This window comes from Orcinus orca, chromosome 2, assembly GCF_937001465.1.
Source record: "Orcinus orca chromosome 2, mOrcOrc1.1, whole genome shotgun sequence".
NCBI lineage: Eukaryota > Metazoa > Chordata > Mammalia > Artiodactyla > Delphinidae > Orcinus > Orcinus orca.
Genome location: NC_064560.1, coordinates 52,902,871 through 52,920,534, shown reverse-complemented (window position 1 = coordinate 52,920,534; position 17,664 = coordinate 52,902,871). Strand labels below are relative to the sequence as shown.

Genomic DNA, 17,664 nt, shown 5'->3' with positions numbered 1-17,664 from the left:
TAGGGTTAACCCCAGCTTTACAATTCAAGCAATAGTTTTTATAAAGCATTTTTTTCTTAAAATATCTTTATAAAAGTATAACCTGCATAATTTAAAATAATTTATGATTTGTATGTATGCAGGTACTTACTTCCTAGTTTATTTGCTTTGGAAAGAGGGCAATTTTCCCATTCAGTGATGCTCCAAAGTTCAAGGAGGTATGTTTTTTCAGATGTCTTGTTTTATAGATTCAGGTTGTTTTCCAGTCCAAGAAAGTTTTCTTTATGGATTTTTTTTTTATTCTTAAAAGTTCTTCCTTTTGCTTCATCTAGTCTAAGAAAAGTTATAAATGGTGGTATTCCTGTCACTGATTTGAGCATCTACAACATGGATTAATCTCTTTTCGTCTTTGATGCCATGTTGATCTTTGCTGCATCCTTTCCTCTCATTCTTTTAAGACCATCATCTCTTTCTTCATCTCAGCCTGTTGCTATTGTAGCTAACCTGTCTTCTCCTGTTTCATTGAGCCCACTGTTCTTCCTTCCTAAGAGTGAAAAGAAGTGCTATCTAAAATTTTTAATGCAAATATTGAACAACGCAATGATATATTTCATCATACTTTTTATGATAGATTATCTCTTAATACCCCAGCCTTTTTTGGGGGGGCTCCCTTCATTATATTTCTGTTTTGCCATATTTGAACGGAAAAAAGGTTAACAAAATTAATGTTTATTTCAAAATGATCATGGACTCTTATTTTCCATACTTCCCTAATGCTATAAAAATTTTCTTCTTAGATTTTAAGCTTTATCCTGATTTGTATACACGTAATAGTCAGCTTGGGCAGCCACAACAGAATACCACAGATTGGTTGCTCTAAATAACAGACATTTATTTCTCACAGTTCTAGAGGCTGGATGTCCAGTATCAAGGTGTTAGCATGGTCAGCTTCTGGTGAGAGCTCTCCTCCTGGCTTCCCTTCTCGCTCTGTCCCCCCAGGGAGGAGAGAGAGCAAGTGCGCTCTCTGGTGTCTTTTCTCATAAGATCACTGATCTCATCATTAGAGCCCCATCATGACCTCATCCAATCCTACTTACCTCCCAAGGACCTCATCTCCTAGCACCATCACTAAGGGTGTTAGGGCTTAAACATATGGCATTTGTGGGAGTGGGAGTGGGAGTGACAATAACATGTAGCCCACAGGAATAAGTTTACTCATTTAGCACAGGATATGGTTTGAAAAGCAGTGAGAATTAACTTTATTTCTGGATAGTTTTCCACTCTGTGTTCTCAGTAAAGTCAGTTTCTTTGTGGGTTCTTCAGGCTGACTATCTGCCTCTTCCTGGGCAAAACCTCTGAGCCATTGATCTCAGCTGGGGTGGAGACAGTGGCTCCCTTAGGACATTTCCCAAGACTTTATATCAGTTTTAAAAATAGTTTTTACTAGTTATACTTGTTTCATTGAGGGGGTGGGTCCGTGGTTCCCAAACCTGCATTGCAAAAATGGATCTCCATTGATTTTTATGAAAAGTGGTTGGCAGTGTTTCTGTACTATCATCTTTCAGAAAAGTCCCTTGAGACCATTCTAAACACCTCTTTCTCCTCTCCTTCCCCACTTACGTCTTGGAAACCTTCCAGAGACAGAAGGTGTTAGAGGATGTTAGAAATCAGTGAGTCTGATAGTAAGGACCCAGGGGGGGGCTTCATGGGTTTGTTTCTTATTGTGATAATTGCTTCTTTGAATTGTAAAATATAAACAAACGTGAGTATAGAACTTCATTAATAAAAAAATGGAATCTAAGTGAAAAATAGAACCCATAAGCTAAGTGTCTCCCTTTCACACCTGCAGTTACCCTCCACTCCTGTTCTTACACTGGTTTAGGCACTCCTCAGTCATAAGCATTTTTTTTTTAAAGAATATGTGCCATGTGTTAGATTTACTTCTCTTTTATTACTTTTTAATGGAATCTTATTTTTTTAATAAAGTTATTTATTTTTGGCTGTGTTGGGTCTTCATTGCTGCATGCAGGCTTTCTCTAGTTGCGGCAAGCAGGGGCTACTCTTCTTTGTGGTACACAGGCTTCTCATTGCGGTGGTTTCTCTTGTTGCGGAGCATGGGCTCGAGGCGCATGGGCTTCAGTAGTTGTGGCACATGGGCTCAGTATTTGTGGCACCCGGGCTTAGTTGCTCTGCAGCATGTGGGATCTTCCCAGACCAGGGCTCAAACCTGTGTCCCCTGCATCGGCAGGTGGATTCTCAACCACTGCACCACCAGGAAAGTCCCAGTCATAAGCATCTTAACTGTGATTGTTTTAATATATCTGGGTTATATCAACACATGTCTTCTCTGATCCACGTCCCCTTCCTAAAATGTTTTTATTTTGTTACTTTTATCTTTGTTATCACTTTATCCATAAAACACTTGCATAATTAACTTGTTAATCTACATCTTTATTCTTTATATTTAACTTCATCATATCACTCCTTTTGTAGATTAAAAAAAATAACATTTTAGTTTTCACATCTTGACTATTGTAAATGTTGCTGCAATGAGCACGGGAGTGCATATCTCTGAGATCTTGGTTGCAGTTCTTTTGGACGCATACCCAGAAATGGGATGGCTGGATCATGTGTTAATTGTATTTTTAAATTTTTGAAGAATCGTCCTACTGCTTTCCATGGTGACTGCACCATTTTGCATTCCCACCAACATTTTCTGATGGTCCCCTTTTCTCTACATACTTGCCAGTACTTATTATTTCTTGTGTTTATGATGATAGCCATTCTAACAGATGTAAAGTGATATCACATGATTTCGATTTACATTTTCCTGATGATTGGTGAATGTGAATTTTTTTCATGTACCTATTGACCATATCTTTGTCTTATTTGAAGAAATACCTATTCAAGTCCTTAGGCATTTTTTCAATTTTTTTTTTCTCTTGAGTTGTAGGAGTACCTTATGTATTTTGGAGATTAATACCCTATCAGATATATGGTTTTATTGCAGATGTTTTCTCTCATTCCATAGGTTGCCTTTTAACTCTATTGAATGCTTCCTTTGCTGTGCAGAGCTTTTAAAATTATGATGTAATCCCACTTGTCTATTTTTTGTTTAATTGCCTGTGGTTCTGATGTCACGTCCATGAAATTATTCTCAGGATCAATGTCATGAAGTTTTTCCGCCTATGTTATCTTCTAGGAATTTTAAAATTTCAGGTCTTATGTTTAAGTCTTTAATCCATTTTGAGTTGGTTTTTGTGTATGCTGTAAGATAAGGCTCAATTTCATTCTCTTGCATGTGGATACTTATTTTTCCCATTACCATTTATTTATTGAAGACACTGTCCTTTCTCCATTGTCTATTCCTGACACCCTTGTCAAAGATTGGTTGACTGTATAATCTGGTTTTATTTCTGGGCTCTATATTCTTTTCCACTGGTCTATATATTTGCCTTTATCCCAGCCTACTGTTTTGTTTACCATGGATTTGTAATATATTTTGAAATCATGAAGTGTGATGCCTCTAGCTTTGTTCTTCTTCTCAAGATTCATTTGACTGTCCAAGGTCTTTTGTGGGTCCATATGAATTTTAGAATTTTTTCTATTTCTATAAAAATTGCCAGTGATACTTTGATAGGGATTGCGTTGAATCTGTAGATGGCTTTGGGTACTATGGGCATTTTAACATTATTAAATCTTCTAATCCATGAACACTGGATGTCTTTTCATTTTGTATCTTCTTTAATTTCGATCATCAATATTTTGTAACTTTTATTATACAGATTTTTACCTCCTTAGTTAAGTTTATTTCTAAGTATTTAATTCTTTTTAATGCTGTCATAAATGGATTTGTTTTCCTAATTTTCTTTTCAGATAATTTTTATAGGTATATAGAAATGCAACTGAGTTTGTAAGTTAATTTCATATTGTGCAACTTTACTGATTTTTATATTCTAACAGTTTTTTGGTGGAGTTTTTGGGATTTTCTACCTAAAATATCATGCTGTTTCTAAACAGGGACAGTTTTATTTCTTCCTTTCTGATTTGGGTGATTGTTATTTCTTTTTCTTGCCTAATTTCTCTGCATAGAGTTCCACATATTATATTGAATAGAAATGATGAATGGTGAATATATTGAATGCAGTGGTACTTCCTTTCATTTCTCCTGATCTTGGAGGAAAAGATTTTATTTTTTTCACTGTTGAGTAAGATGTTAGCTCTGGGCTTGTCATATATGATGTTTATTATGTTGAGATATTTGCCTTCTTTAACCAATTTGTTGAGCGTTTTTATCATGAAACGATGTTGAATTTTGTCAAATGCCTTTTCTGCATCTGTTGAGATGATCATATGATTTTTATCCTCTATTCTGTTAATGTAGTGTATCATCTTTATTGATTTGCACAGTTGTTTATAGTTGACTCATGGATTTTTTTCTTTTTCTTTGGCATCAGTTGTAATGTCATTTCTTTCATTTACAATTTTATTTATTTGAGTCTTCTCTCTTTTTACCTTAGTCCAGTTAAGGGGTTGAAAACCAGCTTATTTTTCCAAAAACAAGTCAGTTTTGTTGATTTTTTTCTTATGCTTTTCTATTCTCTATGTCTTTTATTTCTGCTCTGATCTATGCTGTTTCCTTCCTTCTGCTTCTTTGGTCTTCGTTTTGTCTTCTTTTCCTATTTCCTTGAGGTGTGAAGTTAGGTTGCTTATTGGATATATTTCCTTTTTTAATGTAGGCTTTTATCACAGGAAACTTTTCCTCTGAATATTGCTTTTGTTGAATCCCATTAATTTTGGTATGTTGTGTTATTATTTTCAATTTGTTAAGGTTTTTTTCTAATTTTCTTTTTGATTTCTCCTTTGACCTTCTGGCTCTTCAAGAGTTTGCTATTTAATTCCCACATTTGTAAATTTTCCAGTTTGCCTTTTGCTATTGATTTCTACTTTCATCCCATTGTGGTTAGAGGAGACGCTTGGTATGATTTTAATTTTCTTAAACTTGTAAACATTTGTTTTTTGATCTAACGTGATCTATAGTGGAAAATTTCCCTGTGCATTTGAGAAAAATGTATATTCTGCTGCTGTTAAGTGGAATGTTCTGTGTATGTCTGTTGGGCCCATTTGGTTATAGTGTTGTCTTCTGTTTCTTTATTGATCTTCTGTTTTGATGTTCTATCCATTAAGAGACAAGGAAGGGTATTATATAATGATAAAAGGATCAATCCACTAGAAAAATATAATTCTAAATATATATGCATCCAACATCAGAGCACCTAAATATATCAAGCAAACATTGACAGAACTGAAAGGAGAAATAGAAAGCAATACAATAATAGTAGGAAACTTCAATACCCCACTTTCCATAATGAATACATTTTCTGAAGCCTTTTATGTCTGAAATTGTGTTTCTTATGGGTGATAATTTGGTTTGATATGGAATTCTGTCTTGAAAATTACCCTCCCTCTGAAATTGAGATAATGTTCCTTTGCCTTAAAGAATGAATATTGCCAGTGTTGTCAGTCTATCTTTTACTCTTTTGAAGGTGAGTTTTTCTTTTTTTCTTTCTGAAGAAGCTGAGCTGAGAAGCTCTTAAGATCATCACTTTGTCATTGGCATTCTGAGTGTGGCTCATTAATTCATAATGCTTGTTGCTGAGTATGCACTTTAGCATACTGAAATCTCATGTTTCTTCAGCACTTAAAAATGTAATTTTTCTTTAAAAAAAATAGTTTAGCTATAATAGTTTGTTCTCTCTTATATTTTCTCCATTCTCTCTCTGCATCCGCTATAAAATGCATATTGCCATTCTTCAATTGTTTTGCTTTCTAAGATTTTTCTCACCTGTTTTCTACACTTAATTTGTTCTTATTCTATGATTGTTTTTAAGTTTATTATGTAGGCATTCTATTGATTTTTAAATTTTAATAATATTTTATGTAACAGTGTACAGTTTGCTTTCTCACTAATTACTAATATCTCTGCATAGTTCCTTTCTTAGAGCAACCTATTTTTATTTATTTTATGTTTACCTTCCTCAAGTTTTCCATGAAATATTAAATTTTTAAGAATTCTCTTGGTGCCTTAGTGACAGTTTTTCTGACTTCAGTACTTTGTTGTATGTTTTCATATTTATCTTTGTGGTGCTTATTACCCTAAAATTTCTGGTAATAGATGTGTGCTCATACCTTAACATGAAAAAAATTTTGATTAATATACAGTGCTGACATTTTTTCCTTTTCTCCCCACAGTCTGGTAAATCAGTTGTTTATAATAAACAGGGAAGCTATAGGAAAGCTCTCTGTAGAGGGGTTGCCATGTGAATTGCTAAGCTTCTGTTCAAGTTGGCTGCATTGGCGGTTGGTAAATTGGCTGAGACCGTTCTCTTGTGCCAAACTAAGGTGTGATCTGCCCTGGCATGCCAGCATCTCTACTGGGAACAGAGCCCTCCACAGCAGATTAGCTGAAGCATTTTAAACACTTCCTTCTTTGTGTGTGCAAGAGCTGCTTGAATTTGAGGACTGAAAGTCATGAGTGTAAAATAGAACCTGTACAGCCCTTCTGCAAATAATCTACATATTTAATAACCATCCTGATTACATCTCTACCCTCTCTGTGCACCAAACAATAAGTTAGGAACTTCTCTAAAAATATCTCTGTTTACTTTGAATTTTCATGTATTTGTGCATATTTGAGACTTATTCTCTTTTCTCTGGTTAATCCATTAATGTGGTCCCATGTTTTTTCTACCTCACACAAATTTGCTAAAATATCTAGTCTGCCCATGCTCATACCCCTATTCTTAGAGCTATAGTGGATGCATTCCCATTCATACATTTTATTTTTATTCCACTTAGATTTGGTAAAAATCAGAATTGGACATGTATGATAAATTGTTATTTTGCACCGTTGTTTGTTTACTGCCTTATGCCAGTGAGAATTAGATTAAAAATGTTATGGCTTATCATGGCAACAATGATTATATTCTGTATTTTTTCTATTAACTTACTCTCAACATTAATTACATATTTTTACCAGAATTACCAGCAGTTCTTTCTAACCTTCATTTTATGAGAGATGATTTATTAAATATTCAGTGCTATGCTTAGCCCCTAACATTTGGCATCAAGCCTACCTACAGGTTGCATGGTTTCATATACCCACATTCATGTATATTTACATACCGGAGAAATTCTCATACATGTGCCTGAAAAGATGTAAACAAACATGTTCATGGAACACTTCTTATAGTGGGAAACAAGTAATCTGAATGTTTATCAATAAGGAAATACAGAGTCTGTGTAATTTATCCAATAAGATTTTTAAATAATATAGACCAGGCAACAGCATTAAGATACATCCCAACATATTAGTATAAACCTCAGAAGTACCTAGTTGTATGACAACATCAGGTTGCAAAATAATTATACATCATGAAAACATTTATGTGCATGTTTAAAGCATGATCCAAACAATTATATCTACAAATTGTAAATGTGATCCTATATGTGTACATGTGTGCATGTATGGTGTGTGTGCATGTGTGTGCATGTGTGTGTGTTTTCTAATGGGCCAGAAAAATACACAATGACATATGAGTGTTGTTGCCTCTTGGGATTCACATGTTATGAGAAGAGAAAGGGATTAGGCTATTTGTTAAAGTAGATTTAAATTTTATCTCGAATTTTTTAGCTTTATTGAGATATTGATATAAAATATATGTAAGTTTAGGGTATGCAGTGTGATGATTTGATGCAACAACACATTGGGAAATGATTACCACAATAAGGTTAGTTAACACCTCCCTCATATCACATAATTACTTTTATTTTTGCAGTGAGTACATTTAAGATTTACTTTCTTAACAAGTTTCAAGTATGTAATATAGTTTTAAATGAACTATAGTCACCATGTTGTACATTAGTTCCCCAGAACTTATTCTTCTTATAACTGAAAGCTTGTGCCCTTGGACCAACACCTCCCCAGCCCCTGTCAATCACCAGTCTACTTTCTGTATCTGCTTTTTTTTTTTTTAGATTCCACATATAAATGACATCATATATCGTTTGTCTTTGTCTGACTTACTTCACTCAGCATAACGCCCTAAAGGTCCATCCATGTTGTTACAAATAGCAGGATTTCCTCTTTTTTAGGGCTGAATAATATTTTTATTGTATATATACCAAAATTTCTTTATCCATTCATTCAGTAGTGGACACTTGGGTTATTTCCATATTTTGGCTATGATGAATAACTCTGTAATGAATATGGGAGTGCAGATATCCCTTTGAAATAATATTTTCATTTCTTTCATATATATACCCAGAAGTCGGGGTGCTGGACCATATAGTAGATCTATTTTTAATTTTGGGGGTAACCTCTATACTGTTTTGCTTAGTGGCTGCACCAATTTACATTCCCATTGACAGTGTATTAGTGTTCCTGTTTCTCCACCTCTTCATCAGCATTTATCTCTTATAATTTTAATGATAACAATTCTGAGAGGTGATCTCTCAATGTAATTTCGATTTGCATTTCTTTGATTATTAGTGATGTTGAACACTTTTTCATTTACCTGTTGGCTGTTTTTATGTCTTTGGAAAAATGTCTATTGAAGTCCTTTGCCCATTTTTTAACCATACTATTTGTTTGTTTTTCTATTGCACTGTATCTGTTCTTTATGTATTTTGGATATTAACCCCTTAGCAGATAAATGGTTTGCACATATTTTTACCCACTCCATAGGTTACCTTTTTATTTTGCTGATTGTTTCTTTTTTTGTGCAGTAGCTTTTAAGTTTGATGTAGTCTCACTTGTTTATTTTTGTTTTGGTTTTTTGTGTGTCTGTGTGTGCATTTGGTGTCTTTTTCAAAAATATTTTGCCAAGACTGTCAAAGAGATTTTTCCCTATATTTTTTTTAGTAGTTTTACAGTTTGGGATCTTAAATTTAAGTCTTTAATCGATTTCAAGTTATTTTTGTGAGGTGTATGAGATAGTTGTCCATCTTTATTATTCTGCATGTGGTGTCCAGTTTTCCCAACACCACTTATTGAAGAGACTATCCTTTCCCCTTTGAGTCTTCTTGGTCCCTTGTCAATATTAGTTGATCTTACATGCTTGGGTATATTTCTGGGCTCTCTTTCTCTTCCATTGGTCTATGTGTCTAATTTTTTGCCAGTTCCAGACTGTTTTGATTATTATAGCTTTGTAAAAAGAATTGAAATCAGGAATTGGTTGACTCCATCTTTGCTCTTCTTTCTAAGGATTGCTTTGGCTATTCTAGCTCTATCATGGTTCCATAGGAATTTCAGATATTTTTTCTATTTCTGCAAAAAATGTTATTGGAATTTTGATAGGGATTGCATTGAATCTATCAAAAGCCTTGGGTAGTATGGACATTTTAACAATATTAATTTTTCCATTCCATGAACAGGAGATATCTTTCCATTTATTTGTGTTGTTTTCAACTTCTTTCATCAGTGTCTTGTAATTTTCAGTGTACGGATCTTTCACTTACTTGCTTATATTTCTTGTTTTTTCAAAGCTAGAAACAAGTAATTGTAGTAATAGAAATATAAGTATTTAAATGTTATTCTAATTTGTTTTTATATTTTTCAAATTTAACAAAACACTTCTCCATATAATTATAAAGATTATTTAAATTTTTCTAAGGATTGAAAATGAATTTTAATTTTTTTATATTTGTGGGTTTTTTGTTGACATTTGAAACTAAACTGATGATAGGTTAATATGTCAGTTGCCTAATGAATTTTCTTTTCATTGTATTAATAAAGTGATAAATTAGAACTTAGTAAGACCTTATGTATTTAAGCAAGTTTCCATTAACAGACCATGAATTGTTATAGAGAAAGAAAAATCTATCAATTAGGGCATAGGCATGTGGGCTTCCGTGGTAATGAGTTTATTATAGAAGCAAGGTTTTATAATCAATCCTAACACATAAAACTTAAAGAAGCTGTCTTTACAAAGGCATGTGGTCATACAGACCTCTTTTCTGGTTTAGGAGTGTATTTTCTAGCCAGGGGAAGGGAAAGAGTTGATCCATATGTGGACAAAGATCTTCATTCTCTTTTGCCCAGATTTCTATCAATCAGAGTCAAATAAATAGACTGAGAATTAGGTGACTTTAAATTTAGAGCATTTGCATTATTCAAGCGATACTGTGGAGATTCAAAACTTCTAAGTTTCTAACCTTCTTTCTAGAACTACCCTGAGATGGAAATGGGATGCTTTTCTCTTGTGTGAAAGTGTGCATCACCAACCAGGTAAGTGAAATTCTTACAACTGAGCATCTTCACCTCCCAACTCTATCCTGCCCACCTGGAAAGATCAAAATACAAGTTTGATATTGCAAATGAAAAGTTCCACACTGGGGCAGGGCTGTCAGCAGTTTTATTTAAATTCACAGGGCATAAGTATCATATCACATTTTCAAAAGTGTTTAGGGGGCCTATTCTTCTGTCTCATTTCATTAATTCCCAAAAACAGTGAAAGACAATGCAGATGAGCTTAATTATTATCTTCTTCTGCTTGAGCATGCTATGAGAAAAGATTAAGGGGAGGCGGAAGAGGAAGAGATGAAATATCCATGACACAAATTAGTATTTAGCATACATTTTGAAATCATGCTGTTTCTGCCAGCTTCAGTGCTTCTCTTTTTGGACATAGAACAGACCCAAACTCTTCATTTTTAGCTCAATTATGTTACTATCTACATTTAAAGCACATTTACTCCTAGGTTTCTGATATCTCCAAATGCCCTGCACTATATAATTTTGCATAGAAAGAATTAAACATGATTAGGTTAAAACATACAGAATCCTGCTGTAAGAACTAACACATACCCTTACCATTCTCGCCATTATGATTTAAGCATAGGAAATTCTAGGCTTTGAGCTTACCAGTTAAATAGGAACTATGATATCATCAAATTGCCAAATTAAATAAGAAATATATTCATACAGTATGGAAAATGAGTTGCCACATTTAGATATCTATTTCAATTCTCACAGAAATAACTTGATGAAAGCACTTTGTTTAGTGCTAAAATCTAAGAATGACTCAAAGTAATGCAAGCCAAAAATTATACATATTCATGTCAACCAACAGTAAACAGATTTGAAATCAATGCCCTCTTTCATTACTAAACAGCTTCCAAGCAGTAACTGAAGTTCAAAGAAGGCACATAAAGAGCAGAAGCAGAAACTCACCCTTGTTCCCCAGAGCCCTCCCTGTATGCCCAATTTCTGCCACTGAACCTTTTCCATGAAACTCCTTTAAGGTTCTGTAGTGTGGGTACCTTTTCACTCTATGTCCTGCCAAAATTTTAGTATGTCAAAGACCCAAGTGTCTGAATGACTGAAGAATAAACCTGGTCTCAGGCCTTGATAGCAACCTCAGGTGTTCAAATTTGGGATTTGGAAAGTCATAGTAGCTAAAGGTTATTTCAGATGTTGGTTAAGTTTCTATGACCCAGACTGGAGAAACAAATATCACCGAAAAAATGTTGTGAGATCTTCACAATCCATGTTTATGTCCTTTTCATGGATACTCAAATTGAGAAGGTGAATCATCCAGAAAATTGTGAGTTTTTGCTTTAGAATTAATTGCTACTTATACACTTCTTTATCTCTTTCATTCTACACCAAATCCCCTCTAGATGCCTTTATGCAATTCTGTCTGTCCTGGAGCAGCCACTGAGAAAACATTCCAGTGTCTACTTCAGGAACTTCTAGGATGGCGATGCATACATGTGGCCATCACTCCATCCTTCTGCCCCTTGGGGCACCTCATGCAACAAGGCAGCTTTACCAAGGCCCCCTGTGTATTCAGGAAGCTTTGCTTCTCCATGGAGATGGAATTACCAAGGGCTCTGTGAGGCATATGCATCTAGTCCTGCCACCAGCACCCAGGAATCAGCAACAGTGCTGTGAACGTCCCCTCTGCTTGGCTGGTTCTGCAGCCAGGGCTTTGTTCTCTTAGCCACAGCCCTTGACAGGCGACCAGACCGAGTAGCAAGGAGATCCCCCCACCAAGTCCCTCAGAAGAGCCTGGCTTCAGCCATTTGCCATGTCTGGGAGAAGATGGTAAACCTAGTGGCTTTTCATTTCACCAGAAGAGCAGACTCGCAAGCCCATTTACTACTGGTGCAACTCAAAAGACAGGCATTTCTTCCTGCTTGTTATCTTCAGGCCAACCTCTGTCTGTGTTAGCAGACAATAGGACAGTCCTATTGTCCTATTGTCTGACTGTCCTATTGTCTGCTAACACCATGCAGACACATCCATTCTATAACTTTGCTGTTAATACTGAGCACGCAATGAAAAATCAGTGGACATTTAAGTGAATAAACAGCTGGAAGGAGTGAGGCCAAACTACTCCATCTCCTGCCACTGCCATAAATCCATGAAGGGAACCCTGTCATACATATTTTCCATTCGATAAAAAAGATCTTACTGTAGAAAGCTATGAAAAAAAAGGAAAACTGTAAAATAATTATAACTTCAAAAATGCATCCAAGAGAGTAATTAACATAAGGACGCTGATAACATTTTAAATGCTGAGTTAGGAGACCATATTGGCAGATTGCTCTATGACATGGAGTAAAATTATTAAGAAAAATGAATGTTATGAGAGAAAACCTGAGAGCCATGGAAAAGAATAAATGTAAATCTCTGTAAGAAGTCCAGATGAAAATGGAGTAATCAAAGACACAGTGAAAAAACACTTTTCTGAAAAAAAGAAAAAGTAAGGGGCTTCCCTGGTGGCGCAGTGGTTGAGAGTCCGCCTGCCGATGCAGGGGACACGGGTTCGTGCCCCGGTCTGGGAAGATCCCACATGCCGCGGAGCAGCTGGGCCCGTGAGCCATGGCCGCTGAGCCTGCGCGTCCGGAGCCTGTGCTCTGCAACGGGAGGGGCCACAACAGTGAGAGGCCCGCATACCGCAAAAAAAAAAAAAAAAAAAAAACACTTTCTGAGGTAAAAGTAAACTCAGTTTTCCAAATTGAAATGTCTTGTTGAGTATAAGGGAGATTTGAAAATAAGATAAACATATTCTAGTAAAATGCATAATTTTAAGGATGAAGAAAGAATCAACAAACTTCCAAATAGAGAAAATAAATTATGTAGAAAGGGAAGATCAAATTAGTATCAGTCTTATCAACTCTGATAATGGTAACACCTCACAGGAAACCATGAAAGTTCAATTTATATAACTATCCTATTTCATTGACTGGCAAAAACAAAACCTATGTAAGTTATGTATTTATTATTGTCATTAAAAAGTGGTAACTGCCATAGCAGAGTAAAATAGTTTTTGTACTACCAGGAGATTATAGAATTGTGATCTGAGCATTTTAGAACAGGTTAAAAATGTTCTTCATGGCTTCAGAGGGGAAGAAAAAGACATTTCAGACAAACATGGAATAGACACACTTTTAGAACAGTAGACACTTGTGAAATAAGCATCTGAAATCTGTCAAATTAAAATTGAATCAGGAAAAAAAAGCCAAAGGCAAGGGCTGACATGACAGAATAAGAGCAATGAAATGAATACATTTCTGATGTTAAATTTAGAAAAGTTGATAACAGTAATTTTAAGTATAATGAAATTGTTAGTAATATGCTATTACATTTTCATAATAAATATATTATTAAAATGAGTAATCACCTGGCACTAAAAGTCTGGATAAGTTTAATAAAATAGGGATATGGGTATAAGAGAATCATAGCATAACACTTTGCTAAAAGTCTCACGATGGGATATTATATATTTCTTGATTTTGATAATTATATTTTTGTTTACTATGTTTCACTCATAAAACAGTCCAATAGTGAAATAAAAACTATTTATTGAGATATTTAACAACTCAGCCAAAGCAAGAGAAAGAAAAATGAAAACACAGAAGAAATGATAAAAAGAAAATATAAAACATGCCATGAATAAGTCCTAGTACAAAAAAATTTACAAAAGGATTTTTTTTAATAAAGGAATAGGAAAATTTATAATGTAATAGAGTATTCCATGTAAGGATGTAATTGTCTTTTAATTTATGTATCAAAGACAGAAGTACAAACTATTATTACTACTATGTTTTACTTCACTGGTTTTGGGTGCGAAATAAAGTTTATTTTATTTTAATTTGTATGCAACCTTAAAGTACACTTAACTGCACATATTTAAGCTGTACAGTTTGATCAGTTTTGTATTCATCTGTAAAACCAGCACTAAAATCAAGATAACCCAATCTATTTTATTTCAATGTGTAAACCATGGTGACTTCAACCATAAATTTTCCCTAACAGGATGTATCCTTCGTCAGTCTTTATCCTTCTTAAGTATATTAGGTAGATTCATTTCCTAGGGCTGCTGTAACACATACCTCATCCTGGGTGCCTTAAACATCAGAAATTATTGTCTCACCGTCCTCAGCTGGAAACTGAGACCAAACCATTAGTAGGGTCGATCTCTCCTGAGGTCTCTCTCCTTGGTGTGTAGACCGTCGTGTTCTCTCTGTGTCCTCCCATGGTCATCCTTCTGTGCGTGTTTGTGTCCTGATCTCCTCTAATAAGGACACCAGTGATATGGGATTAGGGCCCCACCCTAATGACCTCCTATTAACTCAATCATCTCTTTAAAGACTGCCTTCAAATGCAGTCACATTCTGAGCTCTGGGGAGTTAGAATTTCACATAGGACTTTTGATGGGACACAATTAAACCCATAACAGTGGAGATTCCCAGAATCCCAAATCCATCTGGTGGTCATTTTCTTCCCACCAGTCATCCGTCTCAGCTCATTCACCAACAAATAACTAATGATAATCCCGAATCACTCACTTATTCATACCATGCATTTAGTGCTTCTGAAACTGTTCTGTTTAACCCAAGGTGGCTGGGTGTTTGTGGGGTGATGGAAGCTGAGTAGAGAGGGATTTATACTTGGAAGCTGCAGAACCTGACCCTGAAGTCAGATCCCCTTTCGCAGTGGGGAGTGAGGAAGGAGGTGAGGACCCCACACCCTAAATACTAAGAAATTTCTTGGTGATTTAATACTTGAAAGTCAGGGCAAAATTCTCAAGCTCTTTTGAGTCTCACAAGTTACAATTGAAATGCAAATCAAAACTGCAATGAGGTATCACCTCACACTGGTCAGAAGGGCTATCATCAAAAAATCTACAAACAATAAATGCTGGAGAGGGTGTGGAGAAAAGGGAACCCTGTGGGAATGTAAATTGATACGGCCACTATGGAAAACAGTATGGATGTTCCTTAAAAAACTAAAAGTAGAACTACCATATGACCCGACAATCCCACTACTAGGCATATACCCAGAGAACACACGCACCTCAGTGTTCATAGCAGCACTATTTACAATAGCCAGGACATGGAAGCAACCTAAATGTCCATCAACAGAGGAATGGATAAAGAAGATGTGGTGTGTATATATATATATATATATATATACACAATGGAACATTACTCAGCCATAAAAAAGAATGAAACTGGGTCATTTGTAGAGACGTGGATGGACCTAGAGAGTGTCATACAGAGAGAAGTAAGTCAGAAAGAGAAAACCAAATATCATATAATAACGCATATATGTGTTATCTAGAAAAATGGTATAGATGATCTTATTTGCAAAGCAGAGATAGAAACACAGACGTAGAGAACAAATGTATGAATACCAAGGGGGAAAGGAGGAATTGGGAGACTGGGATTGACACATACACATTATGGATACTATGTATAAAATAGACAACTGATGGGAACGTACTGTAGAGCACAGGGAACTCTACCTAATGCACTGTGGTAACCTAAATGGGAGGGAAGTCCAAAAGGGAGGGGATATCTGTATGTGTATGGCTGATGAATTTTGTTGTGCAGTGGAGGCTAACACAACATTGTAAAGCAACCACACTCCAATAAAAATTAATTTAAAAAAATTTGAGCTTTAATATAAGTTGTGCCCAGCCCAGAAGAGCAAACTCATACAGCCAGCTCCTAGATTTGGGAGAAAATGTCAATGTTGATTGTTGTGTAGCACTGTGGAGTTTGTGGTTGCTTATGTAGCATCATCATGGCCTTAGATAACTAACTGATACAGAAATTGGTTCTGAGGAGTAAGGTGCTGACATAACAAAAATTTTTCATGTACAGACCTGGCATTTAGACTGGAGGTGGGGATGTAAGAAAAACTGTGAGCAAGTTACTGGAAATTTTTGAGGAAAAAGTACTGACGGAATTGTCATTGGAGGCTCCAGAATGGTGAGCCATCTTTTGTGTTTGAGAAATAATTGCAATTCTGTCATTTGCAGTAACTGGGAAGATGGAAAATATACCTAATGAACTGTTAAGAGTTGGCTAACAGGACCTCCAGCCAGAATATTGAAAGAGCTTGATTTCAGGTGAATACTAGGTTTGAAAACCACAAGATGAGTGAAATAAAGAGCTGGCCAATTTTTAATTCAAATTTAGAGGCGTTGTATAGAGGCCTGGTCTTGTGGGTTTGGAAAATAAAGCTGTTTCTCATCTTTCATCTCTCTCCAGCCAGCAAAGGGCTCTCAAAATAATATACAGCCTGGGGCACAGATCAAATCAATGGTGTGGCAGTAAGAACCTTTGTTAGGATCTCTGGAAGATTTGAGGCAGTGCCTAATAGACACTTTGAACTAAACAAAGGACTTCAAAGGGCTGACCCCCAACAGACTGACATGTCCAGAAGAGCACAGATCAAGACTAAAGAGTTTGTTTGGAAAAGAATTGTGAGTTTGTCTTTTTTTTTCAAATGGATTGAAATTGAATCAGATACAAAGAAGTCTGCAGGTTTTTCATGGGAGTTTCACAGGTTCAAGGGCCACAGACATGGACTGAAAGGCACTGAAATTGTCGAAATACAAAAAGAGCTCTGAGCTCCCAGCTTTCCTTGAGCAGGAAGCAGACTAAGGAGTCTGTTCAGCTGCCAACATGAACCGTTTCTGCAGAATTAGCCATTTAAGGTGACGGCTAAGAAGGACAGATTTCTCAAAGACCGAATCTAAGAACCATAGGGGCCATTTCCAGGGCAAACAGGACCCAGTCAAGGCACATACCCTCCTAGAAAGGGAATAGTGTCAGCATTTGCCCTGCAGGATTACAGAATTTCTAAGGACCAGAGACTGCTTTGTGTTTTTTTCTCTTTTTTTTTCTTCCCCCTTTCAAGCAATCTTCAGTTGGGCCTGTTTCTGTGGTTGTTCTGTCTCATCATTGTATGTTTGAGATGTGGGGGGAAATAAGTTGTCTTTTCAGTTCCCAGGTCTCGAGACCATGTACTGTCTCCAGACAGCAGGGTACACTTTTTCTTTTTTCAACTTCGTCTTCAGGGACTTCATATGGGTGCCTTGAAATTGGCAGTGCAGGGACTTCATATAGGTGCCTTGAAATTGGCCTTGGCGGGAGTATTTACATCAAAGAGTTCAACTGATGCTACAAATCAGGGTTGTTTTCCCCCAGAGAATTAGTTGTTAAATATTTATGAGCACACTACCATGCCTGGATGAAGAAGAGCCACTTCTGAACCTGACAAAGATGATAAGGTCTTCAACTTCAAGCCAAACTCAGTGATTGAATGAGACTTTTGAAGGACTTAGGAGTGTATTTTTACACAAGAGAAAGTGAATAATTGAA

The 17,664-nt window shown here is 35.8% G+C and overlaps 1 long non-coding RNA gene across 1 annotated transcript; it reads left to right on the top strand.

The window, feature by feature from the left end:
• The first annotated feature begins 122 nt into the window (after window positions 1–122).
• On the top strand, window positions 123–16,374 carry LOC125963439 (uncharacterized). The gene is made up of 3 exons (XR_007475427.1): window positions 123–197; window positions 10,206–10,267; window positions 16,317–16,374. It is a non-coding gene; the product is annotated as an uncharacterized LOC125963439 (long non-coding RNA).
• Window positions 16,375–17,664: the final 1,290 nt, after the last annotated feature.